General features: G+C 38.3%; 1 protein-coding gene and 1 pseudogene across 1 annotated transcript in view; one reads left to right on the top strand and one right to left on the bottom strand.

Moving 5' to 3' along the window:
* The window catches only part of LOC122747808 (mitochondrial intermediate peptidase), a 181888-nt gene that overhangs the window by 51495 nt on the left and 118275 nt on the right, over nt 1-12118 (bottom strand).
* Nucleotides 11429-11997, top strand: LOC122750544 (annotated as a pseudogene).

Genomic DNA, 12118 nt, shown 5'->3' with positions numbered 1-12118 from the left:
ATGATACCACCATTTAGAAGATTTGAAATTTATTTATAGTGAATTAAAGTTTAAAAGTCTGTTCTTCTTCAAATAAGGCTCTCTAAAATAAGATCAGCAAAAGTAATATAACTGCCATTAAGTCTTTCTGGATTTCTTCATCTGAAAAATGGGGTTAAGAATACTTGTAATATTTACTCATGGGATTGCTGTAAGGATCAGATGAGATAATTAAGCGCTCTGCTACCAACCCATAAGGTACCATATGACTGTAAGCTATTATTAATAACACAGATTGTTAGTCCACCTAAATGTTAACTATTTCACTCATGAATAATAATAATTTAATAATATGTAGAATTTTTCTCCTCTCAACTGGTGGGACAGAAGTTTTTGAACTTTCATTCTAGACACAATTTGCAGGTCTGGTTCACAAAAAAGCATGATGTTCTTCTACTTTTTTTTTGGTGAGGCAATTGGGGTTAAGTGACTTGCCCAGGGTCACACAGCTAGTAAGTGTCAAGTGTCTGAGGCCAGATTTGAACTTAGGTCCTCCTGAATCCAGAGCCAGTGCTTTATCCACTGATCCACCTAGCTGTCCCAAAGCATGTTCTAAAAGATGGCCAAAGAGGACTTTTGTTTTCCTTCTATTTTCACTAGAGGAGACAGCATGATATCCTGGAGAGTAGAAAGAACTGGCTTCAACTCCTGCCCCTGACACTGCCTGGTGTGAACCTACAGAAGGAATATCTCAAGACCCCAGATAATTCTAAGACTATGTCACAAAAAGGTCCTGATCTGCCCCCCAGAGACAAAGGTCTTCACTAAATTATCTTCACTGGGAATGCCCTATACTGATGAAATCATGGTTCTGGTTAAAAAAAAAAAGTCACCAGAATCTCAACATTGTAAATAAGACTCTCAAAAGTAGAAGACACCTGAAAGGTTATTTAGTCCAAATTCCTGCACTGACTCAAATTCCCTCGTCGTTGTCTTTATACAACTATAAAATACACCTTTGGGACTGATAGCTGAAGAAATTGGCCCACTTCAAGAATGATATTTGGTTTGTGCTAAAAAAAAAATCCTTCAAGGTGACTTAGCTTCATCACTCTTCCTGTAGAAGGCAACAACACTTACTTATGTAAGGAAGGCAATTTTAATGGTATACTTCCCCCACTGGTGAGCTCCTCCTGAGACCATCTGAGGAGCACCCAGGCCTCCCCACCACTCTTAAGTTCCCTTGTGTGTTGTCTTCCCCCACTGGATTAGAAGTTCCTTGAGGGTGAGGGGCTTATATTTGTATCCTAAGTGCTTAGTATGGTACCTGACACATTATAATAAACACTTAATAAATGCTGGCTGACTTGCCTTGGGTTATTATCTTTGCTTTAAATCAATGGCAAAAATTTTATAGAGAACAGGAAGCCCTTTCCTCATTTCTTCACAGACGTCCTATTTCCATATCATTGTTCTTCTCTTGGTCAGGTGGAGCCAGCCAAAGCAATATAACTGCCATTGAGGCATTGCTACTTACACCTTGACCCTCTATACTGACCTCTTTTGTCATCTCTATTAATTCTACACAATTTTAATGCCCAATGGGCAGTGTTTTAATAGTGGAAAGTGAAATAAGCTAGGAGTTAGAAGGCAGGGTTTGAGGATAAGCTCTACCACTAACTGGCTATGAGAATCTTAGGTAAATTACTTCTCTCAACTCGAGTTTCATCATCTAAAAACAAGGAAGTTGGACTCAAAAATTCCTTCTAGCTCTAAGATTCCAAGATTCTATATTGTGTCCATTCCTAGCAATGTTTTCAAAAGCCATGACTGGATTGTAAATTTCTTGAGGAATAGAGATCACATTTACTTACTTTCTAAATCCCATAATATCTCTACTCCCATACTGAAGGCCCTCACTTAGTATTATTGATTGGTTGGTTTACTGTCTACCATAAAAAGTTCATGGTATAATAAATACCCAGAGTAGACACTATATAGTACACATGCTACAAAGACTTTAAGTCTGCTCTGATATTGGACAGCATTTTTTGTCTATAAAAAAAATACACTCGCTTTGCTGATACATTTTTATAGGTTTTTGATTACTAGTATAACATTGGTTAGCAGATATGCTACCATATTTATTTTTAGCCTGCCAGCTTGGGCTACATGCAGGGTTTGCCTAGAGCACGTTGATACATGATTATAGGCTTCTTCAACTACCAAAACCGTAAGCAGACAACAGGCTCACTTTGTTCTGCAAGCTCATAAAATTCCACTTGTTGATAACTGTGCCTGTAATAATTGGTGTAACTCACTGTAAGACAGCAGAGCAGAAAGAAGTAAGTATCCCATCTAGTTTTTATGGCTAAGTCTCCAAATCTTTTTTAAAAAATGCTCTCTAGGTATTATAATTCATTCATTCATTAAACAACTTCTCTGTGCAAAGTAACATGCTTTGCAGTGGAGGAGATACAAAGTTAATTAAAACATGATCTCACCTACAATTACAATTACAATCTAGCATTGGAAATCTGATATATAAACAAATGTGCAACTATCATGAAATAAATGTATGATAAAACAGATTATAATGTACAGAAGATGAAATCTTGAAAATTAGAGGAAGAGATAAATTAGAAAAAGATAACAGAACTGATAAACAAAACTAAATGCTGGTTCTTTGAAAAGCCTAACAAAATTGATAAACTCTTAGCAAACCTCATTAAAAAAGGTATAAAATCGGGCAGCTAGGTGGCACAGTGGATAAAGCACCAGCCTTGGATTCAGGAGTATCCGAGTTCAAATCCAGCCTCAGATACTTGACACTTACTAGCTGTGTGACCCTCGGCAAGTCACTTAACCCTCACTGCCCCCCCCCAAAAAAGAAAAAAAAGGTATAAAATCAAATCAACAAAATAGAAATTGGACAGGAGGAAATCACAGAAAAACCAAAAGAAATTATTTTTTTAAAAAGAGAGATCTTACATAGTCCAACTAGAACTAAAATTAGCTGTAAAGCAAGAATTTTTAACTTGGCATTCAAGTTAGATTGGGAGGTGGGGTCTGTGTATTTGGACAGGAAAAATACATTATTTTCATTAACATAACTGAAATATAGTCTTTCCTTTATGAATATAGGCAACAAATATTATTCTCACAAGGCTCCACCAGATTCCAAAGGGGCGCATGACACATAAGTAGTTTAAAATGACTGCTCTAAAGGAACTACTAAAAATGTGTGTGTGTGGGGGGGGTGTTACAGAATTCCAGGTACTGGTGGATTTACAGGAGAATTCTATCAAACTTTTAAAGAGTAATCAATGCTTATTTAAGGAGTAACTAAAATGAATTATTTATAAAAATTGATATTGTATTCTGCTAAACTATCTTTACAAGACAAATATAATCCTAATACCTAAATCAGGAAAGAATTAAGCAAAGGAAAAAGCCATTATAATCCAATATCACTAAAGAATACAGATACAGGAATTTTTAACAAAATCTTGGTAAAAAACACTATGGTAATTTATTCACAAAATCATTTGTTATGACCAAGTGGAATACACAGAACAGATGAAAGGATAGCTCAACATTAGGAAAACAATCAAAATCAATACAAATAAAAATATCCTAAACCACACAATTATCTTAAAAGATGTAGAAAAAGCCTGAGATACCTGCTTCTGACCAAGATGGCTACATCAAGATAGCTACCACATACCTACTTCAGAAAAAGAGCAAACCGAATAATGATCAAGAAATCCAATGAGAAACGTCAGAAAGTCTACCACTCAGTCTACCACTGAACTGCAGAAGAGATCAAGCAGGCAGAAACCTGAGGGCCAAAGAAAAGGGAATCTTCCAGCAAAGCCAGTACCAGTGCAGGGGGGCCTCCCAATATGAGGACAAACGGCCAGGACACCTGCAGCCTTCATAGCTCTGTGTCCAGAAGGCAATGAGGACATTGGGTTCCTGTGAAAAAGCTTCTGGGAGGTCAGGAAGCAGAAGTAGGAAGAAGCCAATGGCTGTGGACAGCAACTAAAGCCCTCAAACGAAGGTTGCTTAGGCCCACAACTGAGCTAACTTTCTCTCCTTGAGACACCAGACAAAGCCCTGAAGAACACTCAAACTTAAAAGTCATAGAAGGATCTAGGTGTTTGCTCTTCTGAATGCAATTGGTATTTGGGAGTAATTTGGGGGGAAATCTCAGGGGATGTGGGATTTCTGCCTCACTGCTAAGTCTAGAGTGGGCTCTAGCAAGTTGGACCTCAGCTGCCACCCCTCTCTCCCCTCCTAGCAAGTGGAGATCAGTGCAGGAACTCGGGTCAGACCCAACCATCCCAACCAAAAGCACAGCAGGAAACACAGCTTGGTCCTGACACAAAGTCCCAGTTTAGAAGAAAATAGATCAAAGAAAATGCCAGCCAATATATCAAAAATGATTTCAAGAAAGAGAAGAAAGTGTGTAGAGCAATGTGAGCAAAATTAGGAGAACAAGTTACACAGTAACAACTTTACAGAAATTAACATCTTTGAAAAACTTAATTCCTCCTATCAGTACAATGAACAACCATGATTTTGGAGTATTGGTTGTAAAGAATATGACCCACTTACTTCCTGAAAGTGTCAAGTCATGTTAAGAAGCATTTATTAAGTACCTACTATATTCTAGGAAGTATACTAAGAGCTGGAGATATTGAAACAAACAAACAAAAAAAAGTCTGCCCTCCAAGAACTCACAGTCTAATGGGGAAATCAATGTGCAAACAACTATGTACAAACAAGATATATTCAGTATAAATTGGACATAATCTTATAGGGAAGATTCTAGCATTGAGAGACCAGAAAGGGCTTCTAAAGGCTTCTTACTGAAAGTAGACTTTTTAGGTGGGACCTGAAAGAAGCCAGGAGATAGAAACGAAGAAGGCAAGCATTTCAGGCATGGAGGATTGTCCAAGAAAATGCCCAGGTGGAAGATGGAAGTTTCTGTTCAAAGAACAGCAAGGAGGTCAGTGTCACTATTATCACAGAATATATGGAAGAGAATAAGGCATGAGAACCTGAGTAGAAAGGTAGAGGACAGTGTCAGAACTCAATTTAGGAAGATCACTTGGACAGCTGAGTAAAGAACTGCCTGGACTAGGGAGGAACCTGAGGCAGGGAAAACAACCAGAGAGGTATATGTAGGCAATAGTCCAGGCATGAGATATTAAGGGCCTGTGCTAGGGTAGTGGCCATATCAGAGAAAAGATGTTTACATTTACAGCTTTTACAAGAGATACTATAAAGGTAGAATCAACAGGACTTAGCAATCCACTGGATATGGAGAGTGTGAGAAAGTGAAGAGTCAAGGATAATAATACTAAGGTTGTAAACCTGGTTGACAAGAAACCCAGTGCACTGACCTCAACAGCAAGTTTATGAACTCCATATGCAGAATGAGACTTAAATTTTTTTGCCATGGCCAATTCTGAGACTTTGTTTTGCTTAACTATGCAAAAGTGTTACAAGGCTTTTGCTTTTTTTTAGTTTGTTTTTTTTCTCAGAGTGGAGGAGAAATGGTAGAGAAAATAAATGTTTGCTAATTGAAAAAAAAATTAAAATGAAACAAAATAATACACTAGGTTAGAAATGATGAATTTCTCATAACTGGGATGAAAAAGAAGAGTAAATATAAAGTAGTAAGGTGAATAGGAATCTGATGAATTTTACTCATTTGAAATTGGCAAAGGAGGCACGAACACATACACAGTTTGGAACAGAAAGATAACGTTTTAAAGAAAATTAACTTTGAAAGACTTAAGAATACTAATCAGTGGAATGAACAATCATGTCCCTGGAGTACATATGATGAAATATGTTGAAAGATGTCACTTTTTTTTTAATATGGCCACTGTGTAGATTCATGTTAACTGTATTTATTTGTCACAAGGTTTCCCTCCACCCCCACTTTCCCTTCATTTGTAATTGGGGAGGCTCAGTCAATAAACATTTAATAAATATGCCAAGCACTGTGCTAAACTCTGGAGATACAGAGTCCTCAAGTAGCTCACAATCTAATGAGAGTAATAATGAGCAAACCAAAATGTACAAACAAGCTATAGAAAGGATAAGTAGGAAATAACTAGGAAAGAAAAAGCACTACAATTAAGGAGGGATTGGCTTAGCAATAGTGATGCAAAAAAGGGGGCTATTATAACACTTTAAAATCGGGGTTAGTTTAGCAATAGTGATTACAAGGGGGGAGGGCACAGCAACATTATGTAAAATGTAGAGAGGAAAACAGGAAGTAATTCTGAAGGCCACACAGATAAGAAGGATTGTTCTGAAAATAACATGTTGAATTATATAATTAAAAAAAAAAAACAAGTTGAATGAAATGGACACTTAGGGTTTTACATAGAATCCTCTTTTTGTGCTCTGTCATGAATATGGAAATGCTTTTTTACACCCGTTTTTGTTGTTGTTTTTTTTTTGTGGGCAGTTAAGTGATGAAGCAGTGAATATGGCCTTGGGCCTGCAGTCCAGAAGACCCTTAGTTCAAATAGGGCCTCAGACACTTACTAGCTGTGTGACCCCCGGGCAAGTCACTTAATGTCTGTTGGTCTCAGTTTCCTCATTTGTAATATGGAGATAATAACAGTACCTATCTCCCAGGGTTTTTGTGAAGAGCAGAAAAGATAATAATTGCAAAGTGCTTAGCACCCTATCTGGAATGTAGTAGATGTTGCATAAATGTTAGTTATGATAGGATGATAGTGAGGAGAAGAGGGAGAGGGAGATTTTTGCTGCCGTGCCTTTCCTTTGCACTGTTCCCTATGATTAGGTTACAAATCTTAACAAAAGACTATACTGGAATTTTACTAAAAAATAAACATCCATAGAATTCCAGACAAATTTTAATGGTGAACTCAGAAACTTGATTTTTAGTTTAGTTAATATTGATTTTCAATCTTGAATATCACTGCCTTGCCAAAAATTAAAAACTCTACTTGGAAAATCTATTAAGAGAGAATTTACTTCTCATATGGAATAAGCTCAGCCACAGCTGTATTGTGTTTCTGTGTTCTCAGTTTGAAAAATACATCTTGATTTCAAATTACTCAGCCCATAAAACAAATTTTCATGTAGCATTATTGTGTTTACATTTAACACCTACAGTTCTCCTACTTAATTATAACCATGTCTGTTCAAATATATAGCAAAATAAGCTAGAAAACAATTAATTTTAGCTGAAAATACTTATTCAAGGAGTGACAAGGAAAGCCAATGTTCTGTTTCTAAAGGCAACAGTGCTCCACACAATGTGGAAATTGTCCAAAAGTGTTAGGGACTTTTCTCTGTGTATCACAAATACTAGTAAGTTCCAAAAGCTCCAGATCACTAAAATTAAAGAGGATATGGATGCTTATCAGTGGACCTTCTCTAAGAGAAAGGCCTAAGTATACAGACTATCTTAAAGAGAGCACTCAAAATAATAATAAAAACCATCCTGACAACTTGAGAATTTCCCTTTGTGCAGTTAGCAGGTATACATTTGCCAGGTATATGGCTAATGGAGCATCAAAAAAGTATCTATTTAGTTTGTTTTTAGCCTTAATTTTTATCAATTATGGGCAGTAAAGAGAATAGGTTTGCTAAAAGCAAAACATCCCAAGTAGATGAAGATTCTAAAAATATAAACGCTTGTCCTATGCAACACAGAAAAAAGAACATCTATGAAGAAACTAGCAAATATATTTTTTTTCTGATCTCATTCTACTTAAATTGGCACATATTTTGAGAGAAGGCAGGACTAATGTGGCTAAGGATCTCCCAACACCTAAAGTTCCGGACCTAATTTCATACAATGTGCTACTTGGAATATGAGTTCCCTCAGGGCAGGGACCATAGTTTTATCTTTCTTTTTATCTCCAGCACTTTGGCACATAGTAGCTATTTAATAAATTATTGTTGACTGGTCATTACAGGAAGAAAAACCTAGAGATTCTAGTATCAAGAGAAAAAAATTAGCACAATACAAAGAATAAACAATGTTACGCTGGGTTGTGAATGAGGTAATGTTTGTCCATGTCACCTTCCTATCAACCTCCCCCCACTTTAAGTGCCCTTCACATTATGGAGGGTGACCCTTCTAGTTCTGTTCTTCATTATTTAAATTTTTCCTTCCCCTCATCAAAAAGAATCTCCTTCATGCTACTAATGACTAATAGTGACATTAAAATTTTCTCTTCCAGGGACATTTTCATAAAAATAACAACAACAAAACAGGACAATTTAGATAAACATGCCAACCCCACAGATCCACCAGGGAAGCAGCAAAGGAAATATTTTTGCTTGGGAAAGTCTTTCGGGAAGCCTTCAAATAAGATGATTGACACCTATGACTAACTCAGACCACCAGAGGGGACCAGACTGACAAGAAGACAATATAGCACCATCAAGAGCTTCTCTAGGCTATTGAGAAGCAGGTGTGTGGAACGATCTGAATTAGAGCTCAAGCCAAGATCTCTGCAGGCTCATTTTCTGCCTCAATGGCTTTGTGTGGTTTTGTAATGCAGTACTAGTTGTAGGCCTCAGCTACCCTTTTGGTATTTTGCAAAACAACTTATCAGTCAAAGCTAACTTGGCTGCCATGTCTCTTTGCTTGAAAAGGAGATTCTTCTAAGGTCCTTTGGCTTTTCCATTGTTATGAATAGTTGGCATTGGTTAAACTTTTTAAATTTCCAATTCTCCATGTTCCAGAGTCCATAGCTTGCTTAAACCAAGTCAGGTCAGAGCTGGTGCAATAGTAGCACTTTCTTCTCATATCTCTTCTTTTTTCTGTTTTGATATCTATTTTGACCTCTGTTCTACTCTGCCAACAACATGACTGAGCATACTTAGAGACACTGACAAGGACTATGCCAGTAACCATTTGTTTCCTGAGAGTTAATAAAACACAGATGATTTCATTTTTATGATGTTGATCAGTGTCCATGTCTGGATTGTTCCAACTCCTTTTAAAAAGTATTTGTGTGTGTGTGTGTCTGTGTATACACACACACACACACACACACACACACACACAATATATGAATGAGATTTTTTAAAGCAGTCTTCAAACATTTTGGCATCTTTCATTTCCAAACAACACATTGCGTTTTTAACATGGTTCCTGGTTGTATTCCCCTGAAAGGTTGAAGTCTCTGAGACTATCAAGGTGTATGCTGACCTAGTGTTAATGATCTTGTCAAATTCCTCAGGAAATTGTTTCTATTTCTTCAGCTTATGCTGCAGATAATGATGTGTAAGTAGCAGTTCACACTGTGGTAGACTGCTTATGGTCATCATGAGTACTTCAAGGCCTTTCAAATGCATAGGGAAAGCAACTCTGCCAACTTTGTAATTCACCTCTACAAGGATAAACTATGAGCTACCCTTCCATTCTACTATAACTTCCTTATATTTTATGCTTTCATTTATAGCTAGGATATAGAATGCAAATTTGATAGAGTTCCTCCCATAATGTGTCAATTTACTGATCATGTGGCAAAGGATATATATTAGGAATATCAAGCAGGGGCAGAGCCAAGATGGTGGAGGAAAGACATTAAACACAGAGAGCTCCTGACACAATTACCCCCCAAAAGCAATAAAACAAGCCCTGGAGTTGTAAAACCCACAAAAAGTCAGGCTGAGATTGTTTTCCATTCATAGACAGATTAAAGGGGGCAGTGCTGGGCTGCGAGGAGAGTCCAACCCCACAATCACGCTAACACAGACCCCAGGCATGCTGCACCAGAGAAACTTACCCCCGAGCCTCCAAATCAGCTTCAGCACCAGTGTCTTCTAGAACTAAGCTTATGGTCAGGTGAGAGGGCTGAACGGCTGTTGGGGGGAGGGAGGGAATACAGGGGTGTCTGCAGGACCTAAGGAGGAATTCAGCTATCCCACCCCAGCAGGGAAACAGGAAGAAATCCTAAGCTGCAGGAAGCCCAGGTCGGGGAGGGGGTGCAGGCTCATGAGAAGCTAAGAACCACAGCACACATAATTCTGCTGGCTGGATAATTAGCAAGTTGGCTTGAGGTTATCTTCAGACCAGAGAACAGGCCAGGAGAGAAAAAAAACCTGCCTTCCCTCAAACTGAAACACCTGGGACCCTCTGAAGCTTGGGACACTGTAGCTTGGAAGTAGAGCCCCACTAAAAGTCAAGTAAAAGATGGCAAGATGAGCAAGCAAAGGAAGTCGAGAATTGTTGAAAGTTTCTTTAGAGACAAGAAAGATCCAGGTGCATCCTCAGAAGAGGATAACAACCTCAGGGCCTCTACATCCAAAGCTTCCAAGAAAAATATGAATTGGTCTCAGGTCATAGAAGCTCTCAAAAGAGACTTTGAAGAGGAAGTAGGAGAGAAGGAAGGAAGACTTAGAGAGGTGGAGGAAAGAATGGAAAGAGAAATGAGAGCAATGCAGGAGAGTGATGAGAAAAAAAGTCAACAGCTTGAAAAGCCAAATGGAAAAGGAGGTACAAAAGTTCTCTGAAGAAAATGATTGCCTAAGAATTAGGATTGAACAAATGGAAGCTAGTGACTTTATGAGAAACCAAGACACAGTAAAGCAAATACAAATGAATTTTTTAAAAAGGGAAATATGAAATATCTCCTTGGAAAAACAGCTGACCTAGAAAACAGATAAATTATTGGACTACCTGAAAACCATGACCAAAATAAGAGTTTAGACAGCATCCTCCAAGGAATATCAAAAGTTAAATTACTGTTTATAGATGGTTTATCAGGAGTGTAATTCCTAGCAATTTGCCAATAATACTATGGAAGCAGAAGTTGGTCACAAAGTTTAGGGTCAGCTTGTGTTTTTGATCTTTTATAGGTTTCTACGGACAAGGGGGGGGGCAGAGAATCACCTGTTAACTGTTTTTCTGGTGATGAACTTCTCTGAACTTATGTAGGCTAGTGCCTTCCCCCCTAAGATTATCTTGTATTTTCTCTGCATATATTTTGTATGAACTTAGTTCTCTTAAATGTTTTCTCTCCTTGATGACTTTTTCCTCTCTTTGCATTCCCAATATTTAGCACAGTGCCTAGAACAAACATTTAAACATTTAAAAAAAATATTGACTAACTTCTCTGGGATGAAAGATAGGTGATTTTCAACTGGGCACACTTTGAGATTGGCAGAATCTGTCTGAAGAGTTCCCATGCTAGGAAAAGCCTAAAAGAATAAGCTACCTAGGGGGCACCTAGGTGACGCAGTGGATAAAGCACCAGCCCTGGAGTCAGGAGGACCTGAGTTCAAAGCAGGCCTCAGATACTTGACACTTACTAGCTGTGTGACCCTGGGCAAGTCACTTAACCCTCATTGCCCGCCCCCCACCCCCCAAAAAAAGAATTCACAAGGTCAGTCGTGACCTTCGCTGCCCAGACTAGTAAACAAAACAGAATTCACCATGGCTAAAGCTAACCCCAAGAAACCAAAGGGCAAGATGTCTGCTTATGCCTTCTTTGTGCACACTTGCTAGGAAGAGCATAAGAAGAAGAATCAGGAGGTTCCTGTTAATTGCAGAGTTTTCTAAAAAGTGCTATGAGAGGTGGAAGACTGTTGGGGAAAGAGAAATCCAAGTTTGATGAGATGGCAAAAGCTGATAAGGTACAATATGATAGAGAAATGAAAGACTATGGGCCAGCAAAAGGTAGCAAGAAGAAGGATCCCAACTCAACCAAACAGCCACTATCTGGCTTCTCCTTGTTCTGTTCAGAATTTCATCCCAAGATCAAGTCTACAAACCCTGGCATATGCACTGGGGATGTGGCAAAGAAGCTTGGCAAAATGTGGAACAACCTGAGTGACAGTGCAACGTTATAATAATAAGGCAGCCAAACTGAAGAAGAAATATGAGAAGGATGCCACGGATTATAAGTCAAAAGGGAAGTTCAATGGGGCAAAGGGGGCAGCTAAAGTCACCCAGAAAAGGTAGAGGAGGAAGAAGAGGAGGATGAGGAAGAAGATGATGAATGAAACTGTATCATATTTTGTCACCATCTGAATACCATAGAGTAGGGAAAACACCCTTAAATGAACCCCCTCTCCTCTTTGATGGCATAGATTGCCTATGTGATGTTTAAAATCTCATGTGTGT

This window comes from Dromiciops gliroides, chromosome 3, assembly GCF_019393635.1.
Source record: "Dromiciops gliroides isolate mDroGli1 chromosome 3, mDroGli1.pri, whole genome shotgun sequence".
In the NCBI taxonomy this organism is placed as follows: domain Eukaryota; kingdom Metazoa; phylum Chordata; class Mammalia; order Microbiotheria; family Microbiotheriidae; genus Dromiciops; species Dromiciops gliroides.
The sequence above is the reverse complement of the archived record's forward strand: the minus strand, read 5'-3'. Positions and strand labels throughout refer to the sequence as shown.